Source organism: Dasypus novemcinctus, chromosome 4 (assembly GCF_030445035.2).
Source record: "Dasypus novemcinctus isolate mDasNov1 chromosome 4, mDasNov1.1.hap2, whole genome shotgun sequence".
Taxonomy (NCBI): Eukaryota; Metazoa; Chordata; class Mammalia; order Cingulata; family Dasypodidae; genus Dasypus; species Dasypus novemcinctus.
In genome coordinates, this window is record NC_080676.1 from 475323 (window position 1) to 481322 (window position 6000).

At 39.1% G+C, this 6000-nt stretch overlaps 1 pseudogene; it reads right to left on the bottom strand.

Annotated features, from left to right (window-relative positions):
* Nucleotides 1–5076: 5076 nt before the first annotated feature.
* On the bottom strand, nucleotides 5077–5677 carry LOC131278324 (FMR1 neighbor protein pseudogene; annotated as a pseudogene).
* Nucleotides 5678–6000: the final 323 nt, after the last annotated feature.

The window sequence follows — 6000 nt, forward strand, 5'->3', positions numbered from 1 at the left end:
GACCACATACTGGGTCACAAAACAAGTCTCAATGAATTTTAAATGATTTAAATTATGAAAGCATCTGTGACAGTTCCTTAAGACCTATATGTTCTTAAGACCTATATTCTTAAACTAATCCATTCCTGTGGGTGGGGACCCTTTGCATTAAATTCAATAAGATAGCATTTTTTTCTGAACATAATGGAATGAAGCTGGAAATCAATAATGGGAAGAAGACTGGAAAATCAACTAATACAAAGAAGCTGAATAAAACACTCTTTATTAATGGGTGAGAGAAGAGATCACAAAGGAAATAAGTAAATATCTTGAGACAAATGAAAACAAGAATATAACATCAACATTTAGGGGATGTAGCAAATGCAGTGCTCAGGGGAAAATTTATTGCCCTAATCCTTACATTAATAAGACTAAAGAGCTAAGATCAAAGACATATCCTCATAGTAGGAAATGAACAGTAAACTAAATTTGAAGCAAGAAGAATGAATCAAATAGCAAAGATTAAAGCATAAAAAATGTTATAAAGAATTTAAAAAAACAAGAGAGAGCATTAACAAAACCAAAAGTTGGTTCTTTGAAAAGATCAATAAATTTGACAAATGCTTAGCTAGAATACAAAGAAAAAATAGAGAAGATGCAAATAAATAAAATCAGAAATAAGAGGGGAGACATTACTACTGACTCTTCAGATACAAAAAGGATCACAGCAGACTACTATGAACTGTATGCCAAGAAATTAGACAACCTAGGTGAAAGAGATAAACATATATAAACACATAAATAGCCTACACTGACCCTAGAAGAAATAGAGGATCTCAATAGACCAAATACAAATAAAGTGATTGAATCAGCCCTAAAAACCAACCAAGGAAAAGCCTAGTATCAGATGATTTCACACATGAATTCTATCAATCATTCAAAGAAGAATTAATACTATTCTTGCTCAAACTCTTCTAAAAAATTTAACCAGGGGAGAAACTACCTAACTCATTCTATGAGACCAAAATCAACCTAGTAATAAAGATAGATAAAGATACTACAGGAAAAGAAAATTATGGGCCAATTTCTGTTTTGTATATAGATACAAAAAATCCCCAACAAAATACTAGCAAACTGAAACCAACAGCACCTTAAATGAATTATACATGATGATCAAATGGGTTTTATTCCAGGTAAGCAAAGGTTGTTCAACATATAGTATTTTAATGTGATAAATCACATTAACAAAATGCACGGCTAAAAAAAACCCATGATCATCTCAATTGATGCAGAAAAGGCATTTGACAAAATGCAGCATCCTTTCTTGGATATAAGCATTTAGAAACATAGGAATAGAAGGAAACATCCTCAATATGATAAATGCCAAATATGAAAAACTCCCTACTATCATCATACTTAATGGTGAAATACTGAAAGCTTTTTCTCTAAGATCTGGAACATGATGAGGAATTCCACTGCCATCATTGTTATTCAACATTGTACTGGAAATACTTCCCAGAGAAATTAGGCAGGAAAAAGAAATATATGATACACAAATTGTAGAAAGAATTGGAATTTTCACTATTTGCAGATGTGCTCCTATCTAGAGAAAGTCCTGAACTTCTGCAACAAATCAACTAGACCTAATACTCAAAGTCTGCAAATTGGTGGAGTGCAATATCAATCCACAAAAATCAAGGGGAGTGGATGTAGATCAAGTGGTTGAGCACCTGCCTCCCATGTATGAGGTCCTGGGTTTGATCCCCAGTACCTCCTAAAAACAAACAAACAAACAAAAAACAAAATGAAAAAACCAAATCACATTAGGGAGTGGATGTACCTCAGTGGTTGGATATCTACTTCCCATGTATAAGGTCCTGGGTTCAAGCCCAGTACCTCCTAAAAAAAAAATGAATAGTGTTTCTATACAGTAATAATGAGCAATCTGCAGAGGAAATCAAGAAAAAAATGTTTTTGCAATTGCATATGAACAGAGTTCTCTAAGGAAACAGAACTGACAAGAAATAACTGTAAATATTATGAGATTTTATAAAATTGTCTCACATGATGATGGGGATGCATGAGTCCAAATTTTACAGGGCAGACTGCAAGCCAGGAACTCTGATCAAAGTCCTCCATGAGTTCCCAAGGAGAAGCTGACTATCTGAAGTAGAGATGGGAATTTTCTTTTCTGACTGCTGAAATCACTTTCCTGGGTAAGGCCTTTAACTCAATGAGACCTCTCTCATTGCTGATGGTAATCTCCTCAGTTGATTGTAGATATTATCAGTCATGGATGTAATCAACTCACTGATGATTTTATGTCCATGGAATGTCCTCACAGTACAGCTTGGTCAATGCTTGCTTGACCAAACAACCAGGCAACATTATCTGGCCAAGTTGACACAAGAGCCTAAGAATCACAGTTCACTCCTTATCAAATTGGCAGCCATACACATCACCTTAAACCATACTTAATCTCTAAATAAAAACAATAACAGACATATTTTTTCCACCTAACAGTACTCAGTTGTCCTGTGTACAACTGGAAACACACTAAATCCCTGCAGAATAAGGTGCAAGCCCTTGGGTAATATTGACTTTTAAACTTGACAACCTATACATGAAACTAATATGATTTATGTCACTTGATAGCTTAGGGAAGAAAACTAAGGTATTTGTCTTAGGTACTTATGCCAATATACCTATAACTAAATAAGGAAGAAATATTCATGACCATTACAATCCTCATTTCTTTAACTGGTTATGTAGTCATAATTCATATTTATTATTACCTTCTTCATCTAACCATTCCATGATCCCTTTGCATTCAGCAAGCACCTCAGCTGGCCATGGTTCTTTGCCTGGTGGGATGACCCAAACCTTCATTCATGAAGTTTCTAGGACGTTCTTCTTAGCCCTGCCTGGATTGGGTCACTGCAGTTTTCCAGTGAATTTAATCACAGGACATGGTGGAACTAAGAGATGCCCTAGCTAATTTCCTGTATTCCAGGCAAACTCTTCTTTACGTCCATTTCCCCTTGATAGTCAGAATCAATCACCCCAGCCAGTACAATAATTCCCTTCTTTGCCTGTTGAGCATAAGGAGCCCAAAGTGGTGGGTGGCAATTCAATGCAACTCCTGTTGTGTCTCCTGGTGGAAGCCACCCTCCTTTAAGCTAGCAGAGCTTAAAGTTGCAAAGACAGGAAGCAAAACTTTTCCTATTGGATCACAAGGGTCAGCAGTGAGTTGTGTCACTTCCAGTTCTACTCCTTGATTACTGGACCTGTAAATCCTGACTTTAGAAGACATACCCAGCCTCCTGGAGATGCCCTATTTGGCATTGTATTTGTGTCTTCAAGAGGCCATTCCAGTATTCTATGAATCAAGTGCTTCAGGATGATAGGGAACATGGTAAGACCAGTAAATTCCATGAGCCTATGTCAATTCCTGCTCTTCAATTTTTATGAAGTGGGTTCCTTGATAGAAACAATGCTGAGTGAAATACCGTGATGGTGGATAAGGCATTCTGGAAGAGCATGGATGGTAGTTTTGGCAGAAATATTGTGTGCTGGGAAGGAAAACTCATATCTGGAGCACGTTTCTATTCAAGTTAAAACAAATTGCTACCCCTTTCATGATGGAAGTGATCCAATGTAATCAATCTGCCACCAGGTAGCAGGCTCATCATCTCAGAGAATGGTTCCATATCAGGTGCTGAGTGTAGGTCTCTGCTGTTGAAAAATTGGACATTCAGTAGTGGTTGTAGTTAGGTTGACCTTGGTGAGGAGAAGTTCATGTTGCTGAGTCCCTGAATAACCCTACCATCATGGCCACTTTGTTCATGAGCCCACTGTGCAATGACAGGAGAGGCTGTGGAAAGAGGCTGACTGGTATCAACAGAATGGGTCATCTCATACATTTGATTAATAAAAAATCTTCCTCTGCTGAAGTCACCTTTTGGTAAGCATTCATCTGGAACATAAAACCTTCATGTTTTTTTCCCACTCAGAAATGTCTATCCATATAACTCTTCCCCAGACCTCTTCATCACCAATTTTCCAATCACATTTCTTAGAAGTCTCTAACCATCCAGCCAAACCATTGATGACAACCAATGAATCAGTGTAAAATGCACCTCTGGCCATTTCTCCTTCTGATCAAAAGGGGTACCAAAGTGCTCTGCTCAAATTTCCATCCACTGGGAGGATTTTCCCTCACCACTCTCCTTCAGGGACATCCAGAAAGTGGCTGCAGTGCTGTAGCAACCTATTTTGGGGTGTTGCCTGAATATCATGCAGAACCATCTGCAAACCAAGCTTGAGTTTACACTATATCAATAAAATGATTTAAGGAGCTCCCCAAGAGGTCATAGCTGTGGGCTGGAAAAGAGAAGGTAACAAGGCATGAGTGAGGGCCAAGGGCTTTCTTGTGCCTTCAGTTCCCACTTGAGCCCTATCCCATATATACCATTCCCATCTTATGATAGAGTGCTGCTGTGCATGCCCAAGTTTATCATATGGTGGGTCAGAGAACACCTAGCTCATGATAGGTAACTCAGTTTAGAAGGTAACATATTGGGCCATGGTTAAGTATTTAGTCTTTACTAAGACCCAGTAACATGCCAAAAGTTCTTTCTCAAAAGAAGAGTAATTATCTGCAGGTTATGGCTGGGATTTGCTAAAAATACTAAGGGCCTGTGTTGTGATTGTCCTATAGGGGCCAGCCAACATCCAGACAGCACCTCTATTTGTCACTGACACTTCCAGCACTATTGGATCTGCTGGATCCTATGACTCAGGTGGCAGTGCAACTCACACAGCAGCCTGGACCTGTTACAGACCCTCCTCTTCTTACAGTCCCCGCTCAAAACTAGCAACTTTTCTGGTCACTCAGCAAAAAGACCTGAAGAGCACACCCACATGTAGTATGCTATATATATGTATTTGCACAAAAATATTAATAGAACTATCAATTTTATTTCATATTTGGAAATAAGCATGACAAAAATAAGAAACAAATTTTGTTTTTCCAAAATACCCCATCATGTTCAGGTGACTGACAGTCTCCTCTGCTCTGGATGATTTACATTCATCTCAATGGGAAAATAAGGCTTTGGTCTCCTGCTCTTTTTCTTTACCTTCTAAAGCTCCCTCCTCTCCCCTTACTGGCTTTAAAATTTCAGTACTCCTCTTTTGTTTGTTTCTTTACTCCTTGAAACCTTTTAAAATTCTTTGGACTTTCCTTCATAAAGGATTGGCCCATTTGCTCCTCCAGCAAAGAGAGCAGCAGTAAATGGGTGGACATTCCAGGATGATCGTGGTGATCACACCAAGTCCAAACACCTGGGATATTTGCATAGTTTTATCTATTAATGGGAAAAACATTAGAAGTTACTGGTTCTGAATGATGAGTAATAGCATCTGTACCTCAAACATTCACTCATGTTCACATCTTGAAACACATTACACACTTTAGTACCTGTTTCTCCTTTGTAATTCATGTTGTTGGAAATTTAAAAGAGCTCCAAATGCAGTTACTTTTCCCAGAGATTGTCCATTAGCATGTTCATTGCTCCACTCAACATAGTCATTTGGAGACAAAGAATCTGAGAAGCCAGAATTAGAGGCAGTAGCACAACAGCAGGAATACACAGATGTTGAGCTTGAGCAGTCCAGAGTGCTCCTTGGCCCACATCCTTAACAGAGAGTGCTGTGAATCAGCCTGGAGGCCACACAGAGACTCCTGCCAATCAGCTGAGGTGTGGTAGCTATGATGGCCTCTTTTTTTTTTTTTTTAAGATTTATTTATTTATTTAATTTCCCCCTCCCCCGGTTGTCTGTTCTCTGTGTCTATTTTGCTGCATCTTGTTTCTTTGTCCGCTTCTGTTGTCGTCAGCGGTAGGGCAAGTGTGGGCGGCGCCATTCCTCGGCAGGCTGCACTCTCGCGCTGGGCGGTTCTCCTCATGGGTGCACTCCTTGCGTGTGGGGCTCCCCTATGCGGGGGACACCCCTGCGTGG